At 41.5% G+C, this 24,484-nt stretch overlaps 1 protein-coding gene across 2 annotated transcripts in view; it reads left to right on the top strand.

Annotated features, from left to right (window-relative positions):
- DAB1 (DAB adaptor protein 1) overlaps positions 1 to 24,484 on the top strand; it is a 1,133,708-nt gene that overhangs the window by 336,319 nt on the left and 772,905 nt on the right. For both annotated transcript variants that reach the window (XM_075998696.1, XM_075998701.1), the window contains exon 2: positions 5,030 to 5,192. The gene's annotated coding sequence lies outside the window, so the exon portion shown is untranslated. The remainder of the gene's footprint in view (positions 1 to 5,029; positions 5,193 to 24,484) is intronic.

Raw genomic sequence — 24,484 nt, 5'->3', positions numbered from 1 at the left:
TCCTGTCACTTGAGTAGCACATTTAGTAATTTTAAAGGTCAAAGACCCATGTGGAAATTAGCTTTCAGCTATTGAAACACATTGACTTAAACACACACAACAGAAAATGTGGTCTTATGGCACATTGGCTATTTATGCACCTATAAATTAGCCCATTATATATACTGATAATCAGCATCTCAAGGAACTCACTGATGATCATGGCAGCATGGTATGAAAACATTTAAAGTGCAGAACTGGTTCTGTTTTAAGGACATTGCAATAATAGCACTGAATTATAGAGTATCTACTTTATGACAGATGTCGTGCTATAAGTTGGTTTACCTCAGACCCTCATAATAACCCTGAAACGTGGGAAACTCAAGCTCATAAAAGGAAGGGAACTCACCCTGGATAATACAGATAACAGTGCTAGTGCCAGGATTCCATGCCAGATGTTTTGAGCTCAGACATTCCCAACTATAGACCACACGGTCCTCGCCATCAATGACAGTCGTGTGTAGCAGCGAGCTTGCTGCCTGTGGGCGGTCACCTAGGAACAGGGCTACCCGCAGCGCAGTGTAGGGGAATCTATCCCCAGAACCCTTGCCCACACTGAGAGTTATTTTCTTTTAAAGAATATTGCTGATTTGACAGATGAAATATGATGGCTCATGTTAACTTGTATTTTTTTTTTTTTCAGATGTGGGTTCAGATTAGTTTCCTTTTTGTGCACTGTCTGACTCCAGTGCATGGTATTGGGTAAAAGACAAAGACAGGTTTGTTTCTTTGAACCATTAAGCTGAGGAAGGGGAAAAGAGTAATAAGATTTTGAGCGCTGATTTCATATTTATATATGAATCAGTCATCAAGGTAGGGAAGTACAAATTCCTAGTCACCCTCAGCAAAAGATTACAAAGCATATATATTTTTGTTCAGTTGCTCCAAAATTGTGTCTCCCAACTGCTTGGTGTCTGGGAATAAAACTGAAGTCACTAGCAAAATGTCTGTTTTGATATATCGGGAACAAAAAGACCAAAACTAATGACTTCCACGACGGAAGGTGCCCTGGGAAATATGATACAGAATAGTGGAATCGGGGGCTTGTTTACTATGATTCTGTGTATCCATCTGATGGGGAGTATAAATAGGTTTCTTTACACAAAGGGACCCAAGGAATAGTGAATCGGGGAATAATTGACTTGTCTCGGTATGTTTGTGAATGTGCATTTTTATCTGATGGCAAATATGCTGTTGGCCTTTGAGTCAGTCACCCACCATAAAATTTCCTCAGCCTCCTATGCACCGAGATAGTGTGCCCATCCCCCCCCCAAGAAAACATTTCAAATTAGCATTAATCATCCAATGTCGTGGTTGGGGCCCTACGGTGAAAGCCACCCACTGCAGCTGAATGCCATTCAGCAGGCAAGGAGTGATTTGCAATATAATTTAAATGAAGACTTGGTTTCTTTTCCCATTTAGAACACACCAGTATGGAAAACTGATTGTCAGACATTCTGGTGATGTGCATCAACTTGGCTATTCACTCAGAAAATGAAGTTTCCTGAGACACCCGCACATTTAATTTATTTTTTTCCCTATGAAGTTAACTTCGGCTTGTTAAATACAATGACTATCCAAACCACAGAAAAAGCAACACCATTAATTTTAATGCTTATAATGTAATGGAAGGAGATTATATTCATTTGGGATTCTTTCTCCTTTTAATAGAATGTTTACTTGCCCCTCTCCTTATGAGTTAATTATTATTTTCCCTCCATAATGCTCTGCTTATATCTGAACAGGCAAACAGTGTGTCTGTTAATGTCTTGAGTTTATGAATTGCTGGTGAATAGCTGGCGAATCTATCATTTTGCAATGTCTATCAATAAAGCATCAATAGCTTGTCAGTGCAACGAGTGACTATGTGGCTGACACAAATGCAACTAGTTCCTTCCAGAACCCTCCCATTTATGCTGATAAAACACTTAGTTTTTGAACAGTGTCTTTCTATGCTTTGACTGGCAGATTTAAGGACTTTTCAGTGAATTATATAGTAGTAAGCTAAGAATTGATGATTTCTCTCATCATTTGGGTATTTATGTTTAATTTATTTATTTATTCAGTAGCATGCTAAGCCCATGTGAGCACCCAGCTTATATTAGTAGTGTGCTAAGTATTAGGGGATAATGATTGAGGCATAGTCCCCATATTCATGGAGCCCACAGTTTTGAGCAAAAACTGCAACAAGGAATTGTAGCACAGGTGTAGTGGAATGAGTGGTACAGGAGAACTGGGTATAAAAGGTAACAAAAAGGGCATGCAATGGAGAGAGCTTGGCCTGCAAAGGGGACCATCAAGGAGCGCTTTGCAGAGTAGGAGATGTCAGAGCTGGATTTTAGAGACCTACACCTTGAGTTCTTTCAGTTGACAGAATGATGGGTGCGAATGTGAGAAGACAATACAGGTAGAGGAATAGCATGTACAAAGTTGTAATGAATACCTTTTGTTGAACACTTTCTGTATGTTTATTAAGTAATAATAATAAAAAGCTGACATTTTCTAAACTCACCATTTGCCAAGCACCGTTTCAAATTCTTATAACTGCAAACTCAAGCTTTACAATGACACTGCGAAGTAATTATTATGAGCATCTTTTACAAATTAAAACTGATGCCTGAAGAGTTTTGGTAACTTGCAAAATATCACACAGCTGGTAGGATCAGGACCAAGACTGGAACCCATGTTCTTTGAGCCCAAAGCCTATACTAGTTTAAATATTACTTTCATGGCCTCTTTGCTCTCTAGAGCCCTTAGTACAGCTGGGCAAATAAGACATGCAAATAGTGACTGCTGTTCATGACTGTCTAAGAGGGGATAACAACAGAACCTGTGACTTGTGGAGAGGATTAAATGAGCTAAGTATACAAAGTGCTTAGAACAGTGCCTGGTACATAGTAAAGAATTCCTTAACTGCTGGTATTATGAGGATTAATGTCTTAAGAGTAGCAGAGTCCAATACTACTTAGGTATTTAGAGATGGAGTCATTGGCCAAGGAACACTTTGTGGTATTGTTGGCATTTGATGTAGACCTGGATGGCTTAATGGTAGAATTCCTAGTGATAGGGCTTGGGGATAAGGGGACTATTTCAGCAAGAAAGAAATAGAATGCAGAAATGAAAACAGGCTGGAAAATCCCATTATGTTTAAGAAAAGTGGATAGACTAATATAATGATAGCAGAGGGGCTTTAAAGAGTAGCAGGGAGAGAAAGGTCAAACAGGTAGAAATTGATTACAACTAATGATATTTGTTGAGTGATGGGCACTGTTTATATTTTGTATTATTTAATCATCACAAAGTTTTCCTGGAGTTATAGACTTTTTCCTTTTGAAGAAAATGAGGTTCAGAGAAGTTATGTAACTTTCCTAAGGTCACCCAGTTAAAGAGTAGTAGAACTTGGGATTGAACACAGGTCTATATTATTTAAAATGCTATGATCTTTTGGCTACACTATACTTTCATTTTTGTAGCTCTTGTGTTTTTAACATATCATCAATATTTATATAATAATTTTTCTAGTGAAAGGGATAGAAAAAAGTAAGAAAAATGTGTTAACGTGTTCTTCCTAGGGTTCTGCTTATCAATCACGATAGCCCAACATTTCCCCAGTTAATAGCCTGTGTCTACTTTCATTAAGATGGAAAGGGCTAGTCTCTCTCTGTTTAATTTCCTATGCACACACACCTCCCTCAGGCTTCCTATTTGTGTGTACCTGGTATAACACATACCATCAATAATATACCATCCCCCGGAATGACAGCTAGTGGTTAAGAGTTTGGGCTTTGAAGAAGGACTGACAGGTGCCAAAGCTGGAATTCTGGCTCTGTTCTTCATAGCTATGGTCACAAACAAGTTTCCTAAATTCCCTGTGTTTCTCTTTCCTTTACTGTTTAATGATACCAATAATAGTGCCTACATCAGTGGATTGCTGTTAGGAATAAATGGATTGATACATACAAAGACTAAAATCTGTGCTTAAAATGCTATGATCATTCATTAAATATTAGCATTATCATTGTCATTATTATGGCTTATATCTCATGTCTCTCCAAATAAAGATCTGTGATCAGCTCTGTGGATGAGTGTCTTAGTCCGTTTGTGTTGCTCTGAAGGAATAACTGAGGCTGGGTGATTTACAAATAAAAGAGGTTTATTTTTCTCACTGTTCTGCAGCATGGTGCCAATATCTGCTTCTGAGGGGGGCCTCTGGCTACTTCCACTCATGATGGAAGGGGAAAGGGATCCCACAAGTGCAGAGATCACATTATGAATGAGAAAGCAAGAGAAAGAAAGGAGGGATGGGTCACACTCTTTTTAACAACCAGCTGTTATGGAACTCAGAGCAAGAACTCACTCATTACTGCAGGATGGCACCAAGTCATCCATGAGCAATCTGCCTCCATGACCCTAGCAGTTCCCATTAGGCTCCACCTCAAATATTAGGGATCAAAGTTCAACATAAGTTTTGGAGGGCAAGCATCCAAACTATAGCAGTGAAGGTATGGAAAAGTTATGCTTTTATACATTGCTCAGGACAGTATAAAATTGTATATCCTTTGTGTATGGTAATTTAACAATATGAAAATTTAAAACATATATTTTCTTTACCTAATAATTTCACTTCAGTGTTTTTATCCTACAATTAGATTCATCTAAGTGAAAAAATGTATAATTCTAACACTTTGACTTTTAGCCTGTGTATATATAACAGTCCATATTTTAAAGATAAAGATTAAGGAATGCTTTGTACTTTCTCTGCTTCCCATAGTCTGGTACATGCTAGGCACAAAGACCCTGACAAATACCCTTTCACTTAGCCCAGCACAACTCCCTTGGGTCTCTGGGGCCATGCCCACCTACCTGTACTCTACCCAAGTTAGAATGATATGCTTCATCCTGCAAACCCAATTGTGATGACCAGCTTTGTATTTTATCTTCCTTTTTCCTTCAGTGTGCTTTCAAAATTGACATACTTTTTTCATTGCAGCTATTTCCTTGGCTTCTTTCGATGACGATTCCTGACTCGTGGCCCTGGCAATCTTGGGAAAACATTATCTGATTTCTTCGATCCAGACCCCAGGGTCCCCTTTTCCCCAGCATCACCCCCAGCCAGCCTGGACACATTGATTGCCTCATCTTCTAGGATATTCGTGAGTAAAATGTTTGACTCTTTTATGAAAATAGCTCAAATCATCCTCTTCCACCACCCTGTCCTCCACTTTTGAGCATGATGTTTCCCTAGAAAACTGTTCCGATTCTCTTCCTTTCTGGAACTAACTGCCTATCCTATAGTTAATGCTTGAAGGTTCATTATTTGTTTAATCACTGACTTATTCAATGAGGTAGTAGCCAGCAAAGTCTGCGAACTGAAAGGCACATGCCTTTGTTCTCCTCTTGTGTGGTTCCATTCAGGGTTACTTGTCTCTGACTTAGATTGGAGACTAAATGGATTAGAATAAAACCAATTTAAGGGAAAAAAGCAATGTTCACAGAAACAGAAATAGAGAGTCCTGCTATCTTGGCTGCCTAAGATCTGCAGGCCTCACCAAGGAATTTAAAAAGTAATGTTTCTTATCATACGTGACAGAAATATGCTGCTTTCTGCATCAATAGATATGAAGATTAAAGGGTCTGACCATATTAAACAATTTTGCACAGCACCAGGCACTCTGGGCTGTGCTCTCTGCCTTATTAGCCTTCATCTCGTGGCTATTTCAGGCCCAATTTAAGAATACAATGCAGTCTGGCTTTGCAAATTGACATCCTTTAATTTAAACTGTCTTGTGGGAGAATTAAGAAATTATGGAACAATTATTCGCCCTCACTTGAAAGCTGGATGACATCCTGAGATTCTTGTACATTAGCCATTTGAATTGATTAAGTCACATAATTGAATTACACCTTTGCCCCCATAATATCTTCTGGCAAGTATGTTGGTGTTTCGTGTTGGGAAATGCTTCCATAAAAATATAGCAGGGGTTGGCATTAGTGATTGACCTGGGTGTCAAAGAAAACCTCAGAGCATTGTGGGCTGGCACTTTGAGATTATGTGTGGGAGGTTGATCAGCAGAGCAAGTGTTCCATTTGGAGTTGCAATGGAAGTCCACAGATCAAAACTGTATGCATCCTTCCCTAGTCTCTCTTTGCCTTGTCCTTGAACATTCAGCTTCGGCATCTGGCACTCCTTCCCTAAGTTTTAAATTGCTGGGTTTGGTGCACCTTCCTTTGTCCTGCATGGCTTTCTGGATATGCTTCCATCATAGTAGCTACCACAGTGCTGACAAGTCCTTTTCACCAGGCGATGCAGGTGAGCTGGAAACCAGGTCCAAATCACCTGAGATAGTAGTGGCGCTCCATACATGTCTGCTGGGTGAGGTTTCACCCAGCAGGTGAAAGGCTTCAATTGGAAGCCTCAGTGGTTTAGTCTCTCTTATAACATTGGGTGGAGGAAGGTAGAATCTATTAGTAATTTTTCAAGAATCATTCTTAAGTCGGAATTTTTTTTACTACTTGTGGCATTAGATGATTTCATCAAGGATTTATTAAATACTAACTCCATCGGTTCAACAACACCTATTAGGCACTTGTTATATACAAAAGCTAGGCTAGGTGCAGAAGGGGAAAAATAGCCAAAACATATTTCCTGTTCTCTAGAGGAGCTCAAAATCCCATAGGGGGTTGGAGAAGTCTGTGCAAGAAATAGCTCTGATGACTGAACAAACAGGGAGGAAGCTGTTGAGTGGTCCAGCACCATGAGAAGGGACAATGGTCCATTCCATTCCATTCCTCTCTGAAGTTTGTCCTGCCTTGGTCTGCCCTGTGTGGTGCCCCCTCCCATGTGGTATATTTGGTACCCAGCAGAGAAGAAAACTTCTAGACTAATGTCCTGTGGTCAGGCTGGCTATGCACCTTTGATTTGAAAACTCCTGCAAAGGAGAGAGGTTTTAAAGCACTGTTTCCCCCACCCCCACCCCCACCCCCACCCTGACTTCCAACTCTCTGCCTCACTGTGCAGCATTCTGGCTTTTTCTATTCTTTGTCTATTCTGTGTGGCACAAGAATCTCTCTTTTTAAAAGCTCTTTACGTTTTTCTTTACCTTTATCAAAGAACACTCCTGGAGCTTTAAAACCCAAGCACAGCTATCTTCCTGAGTATTTCTGTGTGGAAGGGATTAATCAAGTCTGTCAAACATTGAGCTGTAAAACCTTTAATATTTCTAAAAGGTTTAAAGCTAGCATATTTATCACATGCATCATTGAGAATAATCTTTCTTTTTATAAAAAAAAATTAAATGCTCACTGTAAAATATTGTGGTGATGAGCACAGTAAGTGAAAGGCTCATGCAGGGGGCCCGATTGTGATATTGGAACGGAGATGCTGGTTAAATCTTTCTCCAATGTCACCCTACTAGAAGCCACCCATCATTTCCCACACATCTAATTTATATGAATGTTTTATACTATGGAATTCTATAATCTTGGCACTCAAAGGGAAAGGGAAGTAGGAGAAAGGGTCTATTTTTTGTTGAATGCCTGCTATGGGTCAGATATTGTGTCTGCATGCTTGAAGTGGGTTGTCACATTTTAATTTTCAAAACAATCCTTAATAGTAGGCACTCTCATAGCTGATTTGTAGACAAGGAAATGAAGATTCATAAAGTAAAGCAATTTTCTCAAAACTGCATAAATATTCATTTGCAAATCTGGGACTTGACCCTAAGTCTGTCTAATTCTTTCATTCTGTTTATGTGGTAAGCAAATGCCTAGCACAAGGTAGGCCCCCACTAAAGAGTTGCCAAAGTCCTTGTGATTGTTAGCCTCAGAGTTTCTGGAGATTTTTATTGGAAGATTGTTATTCTACAGAAAGAAAGTGAAGATAGTTGGGCATGATTCCGGCAATCTGGGATGTGTGTTTTAAGATGTTTAATCCAGTGGTAGTGATGGTACTGCTTAGGGTAGGGAGAGACTCATTTGGGGTTTTTATTAATACAAATATTTTATTTCATTATTTTTAAAGTGCTTTCTCATGCACAGTCTAATTTAATCCACTCAACAGCCTAGTAAAGTAAAATCAGCACTGCTGGCATTTTACAGATGGGGAAAATGAGGCCCAAAGATATGATAAGTCTTGCCCAGGTCATTCAGCAAGAGGCATTCTTCTGGTTCCAAACCACAATCTTTCCACTAGTATTTTTAAACCATTTCATTTTTATTCCTAAGGATTCAAAAATTAAAAAAAAAAAAGAGTTTTTTTTTTCTCATTTTGAAATTTTGTTAATGTGGAATGTACAATTTCAAAAAAGCACTTTAATAGTTGTTTTGATGCTGAATTTCAATTTAATACATTGATGTGAAGTCTTTCACAAACATTATTCTTTTAAAATATCTAAGAGTGTTATATGGTACTTTGTAAGTCCCCACATATAGTATCTTTTTTAGATTTATTAAGGTATATTTGACAAATAAAATAATAAGAGCTTTAAAGACTGAAAGGGCCTTAGACACGCATGATTCTTGTTTTCCGAATTTGACTACTGAATTCTAGACATTGAAAGTGGTGTACCGGAGTCCCAGGCAACAGTCACAGTCCTGTGATAAAAGAGAGGAAAGTCCCTTTCATTCACGTGGGAATGGGTGGTATAAAACCAGGAAGGCTTCGCTGAGGAGGTGGCTCTTGATGATGTCCCACAAGGAGGAGAAGGATTTTAACAGGGGAGAAGATTCAACTAGTGATGCTGGAATAGAGAAAAGGAACGGCGGTGTAGGAAAATGACAATGTGGTCGTCCCATGGGCAGGGCCCCTTGGAGGAAGCCCAAGTTTGTTGTTTCAACACAATTAGTTGTAATTGCATCCCCAGACTGCCACCGTGGCGCTGCTCACACATGTAATTAACCCCCCCGCCAGACAGGTGGTGTCTTCTGCACGCCTCCACTTCGTGCCTCTAGCTTTGCATCTGAGCAAGAAGCCTAAACAGAGGTCCTGAGAGTGGGAAGGTTTGCAGTTGCAAATTCACCTTTTCTATGAGCATACCTCTCTGTGTTTACCACATATATTGGGAGGGCAAAGAAAGAGATAAAAGATTTAAAAGGAGAAACAACTCTGTCTTCCTAGGTTGCTTTGAAGACTGCGGGCCCACTTCTGGAACCCTTGGGTGGGCGACATGTTTCCCCAGATTACATTTAGCAAACTGTAATTAGCATCAGCAGGAAAAGAGAAATGACTGTGTTGGGAAACTCCACTTTTTAAAATTTTTTTTTTTTTAATTTTTTGCACAACAGCCTTTGTTTGGAAGGGCTGTTCCCTAGCATTGGGCTTTTCTGATGTGGAGGCTGTGTACAGATGCCCCGTTTGGTTGAAATAGGCCTGTTTCTGGGGCTGAAGCTGTTAACTGCAGTAGGGGACAGAAGGTAATTGACGGTCATATTCAGATGGCAGAGTTGGGTCCTGCTTAAGTGTCAGTCAGTTGAGATCACAAGGCTCTTACAAGGTTTCCTTCAATCGGGAAACACATAGGAGCCCGCACCCACTTAAGCCCTACTGTCTGCTGAACACCAGGCTGGAGCCTGGGAGCAACAGATGACCACATGCCTCTGGGAAGGGCATCATGCTGGTCAACAGCAGATGAAGGGCTGGATACACACAGAGTCAGCTGAGGCCTTTTGGGTTGGGGACCAGTGTGTAAATCAAACACTGGCTGTGTTAGTTAGAGTGAGTAATGCAAACTACTACCCTAACCAACAATCCCTCCCAACCTAAGATTTAACACAATAAAAGTGTATTATGATACTTAATGAAATCTTTTAGGAAACCAGTTTTTTTTAATATCTTATCTGTGTCACCATCATCTTCGACATGTAGTCTGTAAGGTCTCTGAAGATGGGAAAGAGAGAGGAAAAAGATCACACTTGGGATATTTTTAGGGGCCATTTCTGGAAATGGCAGACAGTCCTTCCACACATATTCCATTGGCCAGAATTCATTCATATGGCCAAACTTAATTGTTAGGGGACTGGAAAATGTAACTTAGCTATCTGCCCAGGACAAAAATGACATAGTTGAAGAGATATCTGCACTCCCATGTTAATTGCAGCAATATTCAAAATACTAAAGATATGGAATCAACCCAAGTGTCCATCAGCAGATGAATGGATAAAGAAATTGTGGCATATACACACAATTGAATACTATTCACCCATAAAAAAGAACAAAATCCTGCCATTTGTGGCAACATGGATGAGCCTGGAAGATGTTATGTTGAATGAAATAAGCTAGGCGCAGAAAGATAAATACCAAATGCTCTCATTCACATGTGGAAGCTAAACAAGTTGATCTGATAGAAGTGGAGAGTAGCATTGTGGTTACTAGAGGCTGGGGAGGGCAGAGTGAAGCTGGAATAGTGAGAAGGTAACTATCATACAAAATTACAGCTAGGATAGGAGGAATTAGTTCTAGTGTTCTACAACACTCTAGACTGACTGCAGCTAACAATAATTTATTATATAATTTCAAATAGAAGAGGGGATTTTGAATGTTCCCAACACAGATAAATAATAAAGGTTTGAGGTAAGGGATATACTGCTACCCTGATTTTATCATTACATGTTGCATACATGTATCAAATAGCACTCTGTACCCCATAAATATGCACAGTTATTATGTGCCAATTAAAAATAATTTTTTAAAAATGAAACCGGCCTAGTCTTGTCCTAACATGTTCCCTTAAACTCTGTTTCTGTTCAAACAAATGCAAGATCATATAGAAGATTGCCCTTTACTACCACTTTGAGGAGCCCTTCCAGGAAAAATGTACTTTGAGTGTGTAGAATGCAACTGTATTGGTGAAAATCTAATTAATGCAGATTATCTGGGTCTGAAATAATTTCATAATTTTTGACTTCAGGATTCCTCTTCTGGTGTTCTATCCTAAAAAAGAGTAATAACAAAGATTTGTGAATAAACAAACTTATTTCCAGATTACTTGCAATTTTGAAAAACTTTCCAAAAATGAGAAAAAGGTTTCACTGAACTTTTTTGCACTTAAACAATGCAGTCATTAAATAAAACATATTTCTAAACCATTTTTAGGTTTTTAATGACATATGGACACAAAGGTAGGCTTCAGAGCTTTATATACAACACATGGTTCCCATTTTGCTGCAAGCATATGTTTAGGTGTATAGTCACAGACATCTAAAAAAGATGCAAGATGATGCAGTAAGATATTAAGAGTGAACTTCTCTGCATGAAAGGATAAGAAAAGGAAATTACTCTGTTTGCAGCTTAGAGACTCCCCCAAATTCTAGGCTGGCCTCTGATTCATGCTGCCAAGAAGTCTGTGGCTGATTACGCTGGGTGCCCCATAAATTAATGAGAGCTGGACTTAGCAGTGACAACGATCTCCGAGTCTGTGGAGCAGAAAATGCAACACTAATACATATGTTTCAGAAATGTCCTTTTGTCTATATGTTTGGAGGAGAAAGTGCTGATGAGGATCAATTTCATATTGACTTCAGATTTTTCATTTGCCCCAGAGCTCTTTTTATTAAGTAATGCACTTGAGAACATTTCATCCCAGACCAACTTGAAGAATGACTTGAAGAATTCCCTTCAGAATATGGCAACCTGGGTAGAATTTGAGATGTAAATCATTTATTTATTGTTTTATTTATCTTTTAATAATTATTTACTGAGCACCTGCTATGTGCTCAATTCTGGAAACAATGCTAGACTATGAGCAAGACACAATCTGCCCTCAAGAAATCTAAAATCTGATGAACTAGACAGACACATCAATAAACAATCCTGGCCCATGTTTCGTTAGCATATGTTTTGTTAGCAGGAGGTACAGGGTGTATAGAAGCAAAGAAGAGGGACTCATGGAAGGTATCCAGGTACTTGGGAAGTACTTAGCTCTTGTTGAAAGAATAAATGAGATGATCTTTGAGCTGAGTTTTAAAGCAAGGTAGAAATTGGCTAAGCTGAAGATGAGCTGTTTCCTCACCTGGGGTCAAGGAAACAGTATATGCAAAGAAAAGAAGGTGTGATGTTTTAAATATAACCCCTATGTGAGAGGAAGAAGGGCTCCAAGTAGTCAAGAACCAAACATAAGGATGTTGGGTGTTAATCTACCGCCTCCCTGTCAAATAGACATACTTAGAGAAGGCAGGGTGGACCCAAGGGGCCTGGCACATTTTCAGTGAGCAGGTCTAACCACAGAATGGATGGCTCATCTGGATGGGTTATTTTCTGTGCTTACATGGAGATTAAATAGGTAGTTACACATGAGCTGCCTCCAATGGACACTTTCCTGAAGACGTAATTCAGTAGAACCGATGCCCCTGCTCTGAGAAGGACCTGCTTTCAAATCCTGCTTTGCTATGTTCTCCATCCTAAACTAAGCAGTGGGTGTTTCTAGAAGCTTGGATCTCCCTGCTTGCTACAAAGCTTGCTGCTCTATCTTTAGTTTTGACTGAATGTTGGGCAACATGTGAAACCTTCCTTTATTTGCTGCCTTCCTGCACTTTTCTCAGCTAGTATTTCCCACATTCTTGGTGACTGTCTGTATGTTTGTTAGCGGGGCTGTTTTGTTTTGTTTTAACCTTGTTTGAACCCTCAAGCCAGCCCGATAAAAACATGACCATCACTCTTCCGAGAATCCACCCCTGGGATGATGCGGTCCCTGGGCTTTGACTCACAGGTTAGAAATCTTGTCATGCTCCTCTGAACTTGACTCAATGACTGCAGTGGCCTGGCTGATTTATGGCTGTTTCTTCCTCTGTTTGATCTTAGCAAACAGACAGTTGTGATGTAGCGGCTTCATTCTACTCACCTGCTGGCACCTTCATGTTTGCTCTAATAGCTTGTTAACTGCTCTGAGGACAGGCACTGCCCTTCCTGGCTATGTCTAGAGTGGTCTCTATGGCAACCACATCACATCAGGGACCATGCTCATTCTTCAAGGCTTTCCTTCTCCATTTTTCTCTGGTGGCTTCTGGGTAACCTGTAATGGTTGGAGCCCTGCCTCAGCCTGCCAGGAAGCCACTTCTGATTTAAAGCCTTGCAAAGGAACTTAACAAGACACACTGCTTTCTTCTGGCCTCGTTGCTTATTCTGTGTTGCACTTGGTCCAGGCCTGCAGGGAGCTGTCATCCCTCCTTTATCATCTCTCTTTTTGGCGTTCCCCAGGTATTGCTCTCGGTCTCTCAGAAAGCTTTGACATGGTTTCTCCAGATCTCCCTGCTCATTAATACCTTGCAACACTCCCTCCTGAATCCTGGCATTCACTATGTTCTTTGCTTTCCTCATCTCCCTTTGTTTAGTCATTCATGCATCTCTTCAGAAGTGACTCCCAAGCGCTCTGGTCTTCATCTGGACCAAAGAGACTTGTGTCAAAGAGACTCATGCCGACTGCTCAGATATAATACACGAAGAAAGGACCAATTTATGTACGATAGGACTCCAGTGTCTGTGGATGGCACTCGGGGCCCAACAATAATGCTATTAATAATAGCAAACATTTATGTAGAGCTTACTGTGGTAAGCACTGTACATCTTTATAATAATCCTATAAGGTAAGTATGCTCATTGTCCTCATTTTACACATGAGGACACAGAGGCACAGAGAGTTTAAGATGCTACCCTAGGACCCCCAGTTACTAAATGGCAGAGCTAGGGCTTGAACTTAGGTTCTATAATTCATGCTCTTCAGCACTCTACCATACACTGGACAGTGACACTGTTCTCTGTGCATTTGTTCCCACTGCTAGTGATGGCCCATTTCTGCAAGGCTAAATTGTACCCATCTACAATGCCAAGATTAAATGTCACCTGCTTTATGAAATCACCCACGTCCCTCCACATTCAAGATATGAGTTCATTTCTTCATTCAGAAAACATCAAAGGATAGTGATTATAGCCACATTCATTCATCCATTCAAGTACAAGATTTTATCAAATACCTGTAGTGTTACTGTGCTAACTGCCGTGGCTATGATGGTGAGCAAAGAGTGAGTAGACCGTGCTCTCACCCTACTCATTTTTGGAAAAAGGAAAATAAACCAAAACATAGAGATAGATAGAGATAGCTTTATACATGATCTATGACCTGGCCTCAGATTCCTTTACAGGCTTATTTCCCACCAGTTTTTGCCCCCTGTTCTCTAACCACCCACCCTAGACCTAGTCTCCCAGAAAATGTTTCCTCATTGGAAACTATCCAGTCATCCAGGCATGATCACACCACCATGCTCAGCCTTTTTCTCTTCCTCAAGATCCCTTTTCATACTTCACATTTCACATTTCTCCTTGCCTAAACCCTTCCCAAGCATCAAGACCATGTTCAAGCACCCTTTCTCTGTGGACCTTCCCAAACCATCCTTTTACCCATACTTCTGCCAGTGAAGACTCAATCTTTCCTTCCTCTGGGCTCCAACAACACTGACCACAGCTCGCTGTTGCAGCATCTCCAACTCTAAGCCTAGCTGTCTTGATGAACACGTTTCTTCTCCTGTTAAGGACTGCAGACCCCTTGAAGGTGAGGAACAGGCCTCTTTCTTGCTGCATTCAAAGAACCTGGCACACTGCCTAGAATGTAGCAGTCTTAGTTTATTTGGGCTTCCGTAACAAAATACCAAAATCAGATAGCATGTAAACAGCAGAAATTTAGTCTCACAGTTCTGGGGGCTGGGAAGTCCAAGATCAAGGCTCTGGCAGATTTGGTATCTGGTGAGGGCCCGCTTCCTTATCTAGAGAAGGTGCCTTCTCATTGTGTCCTCACATGGCAAAAGGGGCAAGGAGTCTCTCTGGGCCCTCTTTTATAAGGGAACTAATCCCATTCATGAGTGTTCTGCCCTCATGAGCTAATTACCTCCCAAAGGCCCTACCTCCTAATACCATCAAATTGGGTATTAGGTTTCAACATATAAATTTTGGAGAGACATAAACATTCAGACCCTAGCAATACTAGACTTCTGTTATTATCTAACTATTAATAATGATAATTGCTTTTAAACTATATGATTGCCATCTGCATCTGGCATTGTGGTAAGCATTTCACTTGTTTTATTTCATTTTTTTCATCCCAAGAATCTTATTATATAGATGCTATTATTAACTCCATTTTACAGATAAGGAAGTTAATGCTTAGAGTGTGTACAATACCTGCCCTAGGTTACGTCTCCTTAAATAGCAGAGCCTGATTTCATCCCACGCTGACTTGCTGTAAGTGATGTGAGAGCAGATTCTGCTTGCTCTTTGCTCACTGTTGCAGTCACAGAGCCCAGCACAGTGGGACTGAAAGCATTTGATAAAATACTGTGGAATGGATGCATGAATGCACTGGAACCACTGCACTTCAACGTTGGCTAAATAGATGAATTTACATCTTGAAGATGGAGGAAGAAAGGGAATCTAGGAGTGCTTTCATTTCTATACTGTATATAGTTTTATTCACACACATACATACATACACATTTATGTAACCTTATTTCTGAATATGGGAAAGGAAACTAGGGAAGGATTCTACAAAATTCTGGTAAAATGACCACTGGCTGTACCCCGTATGTATAATTTTAATTTTTGTAGAAGTTGTCTTTAGGTTTAGGTGAAGTTCTTGGCAAACCTAGAACAAATGTCTTTTAGATATTTGTAGGCCAGAAGGGTCAGACCTCAGAGTCAATAAAACCTGTTTGAATTCCAGCCTTGCCACAACCTCTGTGTACCTTTGAGAAAAACACATAATGCTTCTGAAGTTCAGCATGGTGATTAATGTGTGAGTTCTAGAACCAGGTTGCCTGGTTTAAATAACCCAGATCTAAGTTTACCAGCTGTGTAATCTCAGAAAAGACAATTTCTCTGTGCTTCAGTTTTCCAATTTGTAAGTCAGTCTTTTGTCATCATAGGATCACCCTTTTACAGATGAGAAGACTGAGACTTAGGAATGTGTGGGTTTGTCCAGTTGTCAAAGTTGGGGTACAAACTATAATGCTTTTATCTCCTAGTCCACTGTTTTGTTTTGTTTTTTTTCTTTCTCCATTCATCCAGATTATAGTGAACTTTATCCAAGTAAATTACTCATTTGGCGCAGTTACTGAGTATGTGCTATGTGCCTAATAGCACCTGGGACTAGCCTGTGTCTCATGCTCAGTTATTTTGCTCTTACTATGTACTATGAATCTTTCTTTTTAAGACAAAGTCTCACTCTGTTGTCCAGGCTGAGATGCAGTGGTGTGATCATAGCTCACTGCAACCTTAATTCCCGGGCTCAAGCGATTCTCCTGCCTTAGTCTCCCAAGTAGCTAGGACTATAGGTACCACGCCTGTCTGTTTCTTTTATTTGTTGTAGAGATGGGTCTCACTTTATTGCCCAGGCTGGTCTCAAACTGCTAGGCTCAAGTGATCCCCCCACTTTGGCCTCCCAAAACACTGAGATTACAGGTGTGAGCCACTATGCCCAGCCTGTGCTGTGCATGTTTATATGCACAATATAGATTCCTTTTCAGGACTGTTACACATATTCCAGATGATAAAATTGAGCTCAGGGAGGTTAAGTGAATTTCCCAAGGTCCTATAGTTGGAAAGTGCTAGACCTGAGAGATCCAAACAAATCTGTGTAGTGACGAAGACCATGGTCTTTCCATCATATCACGTCACGATGCTTACTCCTTCTTTCTCCAATAAAATGTCCTCTCAGTTGTACTCCAGCCATCCCCCCATTACACTGGACACAGAACTCTATTGAGGTCCAAATACAGAGCCTGGAATGAAACTGAAGGTGTGTCAGCACTCAAAGGCAGGACTAGAATTTTCTACAGCAAATGCCTACACATACACATAGGTCTAGGCTAACATTTACTAAGGGGGCTGACATTTAATGTATGCCTCCTGTAGGCACCTGGCCTTGGGCATGCCATTTACATATATTATTATATTTCATCCTCATATAAAACCTGCAAGGCAGGTACTGTTGCCCCATTTTACAGAGGAGGAAACAGAGGCTCAAAGAGGAATAAATACCTTTCCAAAAGTCATCCAGCCTCCCTGACTCCAACACACTTTCCAGTCCCCCAGACGGCCTCAGAGTGATTCTGAACCCCACAGAACACAGGCTGGGAAGGCTTCATGAAAAACATGCACCCCAGGTTGCACCTTGGAAAACTTACCATACAGCTAAGATAACTGTGCTGGGAGCCAGCGAGCATGTTATGGTAGTTATGATTAGGTTTCCATGTACTGCTCAAATCAGATGTGTAAATATAATCAAAAACATTTCTCTTTGCAGCACAGACCTCCAGCAGATTCTACCCAGAATCCTAGTTCTGAGAAAAGATAATAAATTAGCTCTAATTAGCTTTCCCACATGCTGAAGTAAGTTTCTCTTGTCACCACTTTGCAAACAGGAGAGAGGGAGGCTCCACCAGCTTCTGCTGAGGAAAGTGGTGAGTGGCAGGATGGTGGGTGCAGGCCTGGCCAGCACATGCCTTTCAGTTCCCTGTTGTCTTGTGTGACTGTGGACAAGCCGTTTTTACCTTGTAGCCTTCATTTCCCTGTATAAAATGAGGGGCTCAGTCTACTTCCTTCTCCTCTCACACAGGAAGAGTCCCTCACTCTGCTGTCCTGGAGAATTTCCCAGCTTGAAGTGCCAACCTCATCTGTGCATAATTAGAGATATTGAGTATTTACTATTTATCAGACACTGACCCCAATACTGGGGATACAAAGAAGAGTAAGAACTGGTTCTGGTCTTTGGGGAACTCCCATTGTAATGAGAGAATAATAATAACAGCTGCTCATCCTTAAGTGCCAGGAACTTGGCCATGCCCATCCAGTACGTTATCTCATTTCATCCCTGCAGGAGACCTTCGAGATGGTATTGTTATCTGCATTTTATAACTGGGGAAATACTCTCAGAGAGGGAGGATACTACCCTTCCCCTCAGTTTCACTGCTAGAAAATGATGGAACCATAATTCCAATGCAGAGCCTGATCTCTTAACTACTAGATTATGTTATCTTGCCCAGAATGTGTTAGATAATATAAAAGAAAGAGACAGCAGGTCATAGGGAAGCCATAGGATGGTGAGATGTGTTCCGTCTGGGTGATCAGGGATGGGTGAGTTGGGATGGTGTCTGAACAAAAGAAGCTTGAAGGGAAAATATCTTGAAGGCTTTAATATATCGATATGGAGGGGGAAGAACATTTTAGGTGGAAGAGTCAAAACATGGAGGTAGGAAAGGAAGACTGCTAGGCATGGGTAAGAGAGTATGTTGTGTAAAGGGAGCCCAGCAGAACATGAGCCTGGGCTCTGTGCTACATTCATGCAAGTGACAAGTAGCTGTGGAGAGCCTGCTATGTGCCCGGTACAGCGACAGCCTCTGGGCATAGCATGGAGAAAGCCCACACCCTAAGGAACTCAATACTCTACTGCAGTGGTTCTCAACCAAGGGCAGTTTTGCCCCCAGATGACATTTGGCAATGTCTAGAGGTAGTTTGGGTTGTGATCACTGAGGTGGTACTACTGGTAGGGTAGAAGCCAGGGGTGCTGCAGAAGATCCTATGACACACAGGACAGGTCCCACAATAAATAATTATCTGGCCTAAAATGTCAACAGTTCTGGTGCAATGACAAGCCGGGGCTAGCTCATGGGGAATCCTACGGGCCAGGCTGAAGAATCTGCCCAGGCCTTTTCCAGAGCAGGTGGCTTCTGACAACCAAAACAGAAGAAATGCCAACAGCAAAACCTTTCCATCGCAAGTGACCTCCCAGCACGAAAGAAAGCGGTCCAGTTGCCAGAGCTCTTTCATTACAGGCTTGGGATGACCTGAAAATGCTCTTCTACTACCTCTGCCTCGGAACCATGCAGGGCTTATGAGAATGTACAGTTCACCAAATGGGAATGTCAGATGGCTTCTTCCTTCTTCATCAAATTAAGTAACTAGTGTCTCTGCAGAAACTCTGCGCAGCTGAGGAATTTATTACAAATTACCTAATCACTTGGTTCTCCCATGGAAAGGATATAGACTAAACCACGGCTAACACTCTTCACCCTGAGCATTTCAATGTACAGCAGCTGGGCTGCAGTCTGTTTATTGAGTTAAGCAATATTTACTGGACCTAGCTTGCGAGTGTCCATGTGGTGGAGCTTAAATGCCTTTTAAAATGAAAGTCCACTTTTCACGATTACCTCAAGCACACCCGGCTCTAGTCTGCTTTTCTAATGCTAGTTAAGAGAAGGGCGGGGAGTTAGTTGTGGCTGTGAGGAACCTTCAGATGCCAGTCCAAGAAAGAAAAGGTAACGACCAGTGCATTCCAAGGTGGCTTCCCAGAAAGGGCCCTCACTGGCTTTGTAGTCTTGCATGCTTGTTTGGACACCACCTCTGTCCTTAGCTGTGCATGCAACCTTGGGCAGCCCATTCACTTAACCTCTCTGAACCTCAGTCTCTTTATCTAGAAAAAGGGAGAGTGCTAGGATTGTTATTAGAATTAATCATGGAGAAGAAATGGGCATAAAGCGCCACACCTGGCCAAGAGCAAGAACTCAGTGAATCATAGCTGATGATGTCGGGTCATTTTCCCACCCAGAACTCTCTGCAGGGATGTGAGGTGTGGCAAAAAAAATGAGGATATGCTATTGTGGTTTAGTTACTTTTCTTATGTAATAAGAAAAGGAAAGAAGAAAAGGGTAATTCCTTATGGACTAGAAGCTTCTCAGCAATTCATGCAGTTCAGGTGAAGTCTCTGGGTCCAGGCAGAGGCTGGCAAGTAAGCTCTCTGACAGATCAGAGAATAAGAGGAAAAATCAATTAAAAGGGCCTTTCAGGGAATGAGGGGTGACAAATGCCCAGGGGAGTCCCGAGGGGAGACCTGTATTTCCATAACAGGCGAGGCCTGTCCCTTTAACCCGTTGGCACCATGAGTTGGAGTTTTCCGGGGTAAAGTCCATTACTGGCAATGGGTGTGCTGCACGTGATTAATGACCCTGGTTATGGGCCGGTTAGCAACAGAGAGCTCCATCCATCTCACTTCATGGAAGTATCACATACCATTTATTGTCTGCAGCCAGGATGTGTTCCTTTGCAATTAGGTAAATGCCTTCTTCCCGAGCAGGCACGGCCACTCCTGCACTGGTGCTCCCATGTCTCCGTTGGACACCTAATAGGAGGCAGAGGATGGAAGAGCCCTAGAGGTAACAGTGACCATGGCCAGCGCTATTTCACAACCTGCTCTCACCTGCTCTCAGCTACTTCCTTTCAAGGGGGCATGCAGCCCAGGGAGCTCGTAAATATTATGGCTTTAAAATCCATCTAAGGGAAAGAAGGAAAAGGCATGGCATATTAAACAAATTTTTGTGCTCATTTTCTGTTATAAAAAAAAGCCTTCCAAACTAATTTTAAAAATAATGCCTATCATTTATGGAGTGCTGCTTCTGTGCAGGCAGTGTGCTGCTCTTGTAAGAGCTCTGTAAGAAAGTGCTCCCTGCCATCTCCACGTTACAGTCAGGGAACCCGGAGTAGAGAGAGGAGAAGCCCTGGGTTAGACAGCTGGAAAGTGGCCGTGCTGTCTGACCCAGAGTCCTGCGGGAGAGCTGTGCTCCTCAGTGTGGCACGGTGCTGCAAATCTGTCTCCTTCAGAGAGGAGGGTGACCGGTGCAGAACTGGTGACAAACTACAGATGCATGTTTCTATAAGGAAGCACAAGAGGAAAAGGAGAGCATTAATTCACCCCACAGTTATTTATTAAATTCCCACTATGGCCGGGCATTTTGCTAAGTTTTAAGGATGTTAATGGTAAATAAAAAGATAGTCCCGGAGCTCACCTTCTGATAATAGTGACAACAACGCCAGCTACTACTTATGGTTTATTGCACACCTATTACTATACTAAGTATCTTACATACATTGTCATGTTTAATCGCCACCATAATCAATAAAGAATGAGTTATAATTATCCATATTTTATAAATGAAGAAATGGTAGTAAAGAAAGTTTGCGTCCCCCCCCAAATTCATATATTAAAATCCTCTGCTCTCATGGCTGGGATTACTGCTCCTGGACAAGAGACTGCAGAGAGGGAGCTAGCCCCCCACCATGTGAGGACATAGCTAGAAGGCACCATCTCTGAACCAGAAAGCAGGCCATCGTCAGACATTGAATCTGCTGGCAGCTTGACCTTGGAAATCCCAGCCTCCAGAACTGTGAACAATAAAATTCTGTTGTTTACAAACCAGCCAGGCTATGGTATTTAATATTTTGTTATGGCAGCCCATAGGAACTGAGACAGTTTAAATAACCTGGCCAAGTTTATGTGGTCAGTAGGTAGTGCACCTGTGCTTTGAATCCACACAGTCTGACTCTGGCCTGTGCTTTTAAAATCCTGAAGTAATTACAAGTGTGTTGAGATCTCCTGAGAACTTGGTTGGGAGCAGATGGGAGTAGTGAGGGGATGACGTGCATTTAGAGCAGGAGGAACTAGCACAGCCTAGGCGCTCAGGGTGAGGCCAAGAATGAATGAAAGGAAAACACATGAAGACAGGCCTGAGGCAGGACAAGAAGGGAGAGTTTATCCCAATGGCCCAGTGATTCTGAAGAGCCCACCATGCAGAGAGACCAGTGTAGCTGGAGCGTTGCAGCCAAGCAGAATGGCATGATGCGAAGCTGTGTGTGGGGGTCAGCGTCTAACTTATATAGAGCCCAGTAAGCTGCAATAAAGATTTTTGAATTTCATTATATGGACCCTAAGCAAGAGAGGAAAGGACTATGTCAGAGACAGCTAGTTAGCCACCAAAAATCTGTGGTCTTCCTTTTATTACGTGGGGTTGTCCCTGGTGGGGAGAGAAGCTGCCTAAACAGGGACTACCTTTTCTGGCTCCCTGTCCCCGCTTCTCAGGCACATGCTCATTATTATTTCTCACCGCGGAATGTGAATGGGAGTGACCTGTATCATTCCCGGGCTGGGCTTTTGAAGAGGCAGGTACTCTTTCTCCAGGTTCTTTCTACCTTTCCACTTCCTGGAAGGAGACATCTGTGAGCAGAGACATCTGTGATGGCAGAGCCACAAGGTAGAAGGAGCCCACCTGGGTCCCTGAATCACCATGCAGCACATACCTCCATGTGGATGGGATTTCTTTGGAACAAGAAATAAATCTTTATAAGGTTAAGCCACTGAGGCTCACATACTGAGTCTTACTTGTTACAGTGGACAGTGTCAGGATGACTAATTATGGGGACTTGACTGGTATTTTAAAGGGATTCCTCTGACGTGGTAGACAGGGACGAGTGAGAGGATTCAGGAAGACCCATGGTCCAGGCGAGAAGTGATGGTTGCTCAGAGCATTCCTAAGATTCAAAGAGCTGTGTGCTTTGTGGCAGGCTTCTCTACGTCTTCCATTCTGATGGCACATTGAACAGAGGGGGTGACTTGAAAACATGTCAAATTCAACCTTTCTGGAGCACTTTCAATTAGTTTATCTTTATGTAGTACTTTCATGGTTTACAAAGCATTGTTCCACTAGAAATAAGCAAGGAAGGAATTAGGTACAGCGCAGATAACTGTGATGTTAAATAACTCACCCCAAATCACACTGCTGGTGTCTTCACAAACCCATACACCCTGACTTGCCCAGTGGGTGTTTATGAGCTCAGGATCAGAGACCAAAAAGATCTGGTGGATCTTAGACCCTTCCTCAGCTAATTATTGTCTGTAGTTTTTGGCAGCTGACACAGTTTCTATCAGTTTCCTCAGTTGTAAAGTGACAATAACACTAGCACTCATCTCATGGGATTGTTCTAAGGATTAAAGGTCTTAGTCAAGATTATGGTGCATCAAGAAGATGTACAAGAAGAAGTTATTTTGTTATTGTTATCACTATGTGATTATGGAAAGATTTATTTTAGACCTCTACCATTCCCCCCATTTCTTGTTAAAAGCTGTTATACTTTTTTCTCCAGAAGAGAGTCTTCTTCTCCAGTGACTCCATGGCTCACACATGGCTCCTTCAGTTTCCTACTCAAATTGCTCCTCAAGATTGCTTTGCAGACTACCCAATCCCAAATAGACCCTTGCACTGCCAGCCCCTCCCAAGCCTGCTTTCCTTTCTCTTCCTAGCACACATCACCTCCTGACATCATAGAGTTTTCGTGTATGTATTAATGTCCCATCTCATTCCACTAGAATGGGAGCTCCATGACAGCAGGGATTTTATCTCTCGTTCACAGCTGTATCTCTGGCATCTAGAATAGTGTGTGGCATAGAAGGGGCCTAATGCACATTTGATGAATGAATAGAGGAATAAAGGATGATTTTATCACATGTGTGCTATATTCCAGGCCCTCGCTTTACTTCAGATCTTACTCTTTCTTTTTCTTCTGTAGTGTCCTAGTGGGTCATTTATCAATCCAAAGTCCTTGTACGGATTTTATTCTTTTTCCCTTCTTTAGATGCTACCCCTCACACAGGATCTCTGCTTCCTAATATGCTTCCATGAAACCTCTGTGCCTGAGAGGAGGGGTCTGTAGCCTTCCCAGAATGGGTGATGGGCCCCGGCCTCAGTGCCCAGCAGTTCCCTGGGGCATTCATCCCCAACGCTGTAGAGAACACTCCTCCACACCACCCAAGTTGTCAAAGCCTACAGACTGGAATCATGGTTGAAAAACTCAACTGGACCACAGAGCCATCTTGGGATATGATCATGTGACATGTTTCCACCAAGATTTTTACGTTTTATTGCAGTATATTTGATGTAGAATAAACCGTACATATTTAAAGTATTAATATATGATTTGATGAGTTTTGATCTAGGTATACACTTGTGAAACCACAATTAAAACAGTAAATGCAATGAAATAAAATAAAAAAAAATAAAACAAATATTAAGCCAGTCTGTTGCATTAAAATAAAAAAAAAAAAAACAGTAAATGCTTTCATTATACCCCAAAGTTTTCTTATACTCCTTTATGATGTAATCCCTCTCACACATCTCCCCATACGCAACCCCACACATACACACATACCATGCCCAAACAACCACCAGCTTACTTTCTTCCACTCTAGTTAGTTTTTCATTTTGTAGCAATTTATATATATGAAATCTTACAGTATAAAATCTTTGGGTTCTTTCTCTCAACATAGTTATTATGAGATACATCCATGTTGTCAGGTGTATCAATAGTTTGTTCCTTTTTGTTGATGATTAGTATTCCCTTGTGTGGGTGTACCACAATGAGTTTATCCACTCACCTGTTGGACACTTTGGAAGTTTCTAGTTTTTAGCCATTACAAATAAGGCAGCTCTGAATGTTTATGTGCAAGTCTTTGTGTGGACATTTGTTTTCATTTTGCCTGGTTAAATATTAATACCTAGAAGTGGGATTGCTGGGCTGTACGTATATGCTTAACTTTTTTAAAGAAATTGCTAAACTCGTTTGCACAGCAGACGTAGCATTTTA

This window comes from Microcebus murinus, chromosome 2 (assembly GCF_040939455.1).
Source record: "Microcebus murinus isolate Inina chromosome 2, M.murinus_Inina_mat1.0, whole genome shotgun sequence".
Classification (NCBI taxonomy): domain Eukaryota; kingdom Metazoa; phylum Chordata; class Mammalia; order Primates; family Cheirogaleidae; genus Microcebus; species Microcebus murinus.
The sequence above is the reverse complement of the archived record's forward strand: the minus strand, read 5'-3'. Positions and strand labels throughout refer to the sequence as shown.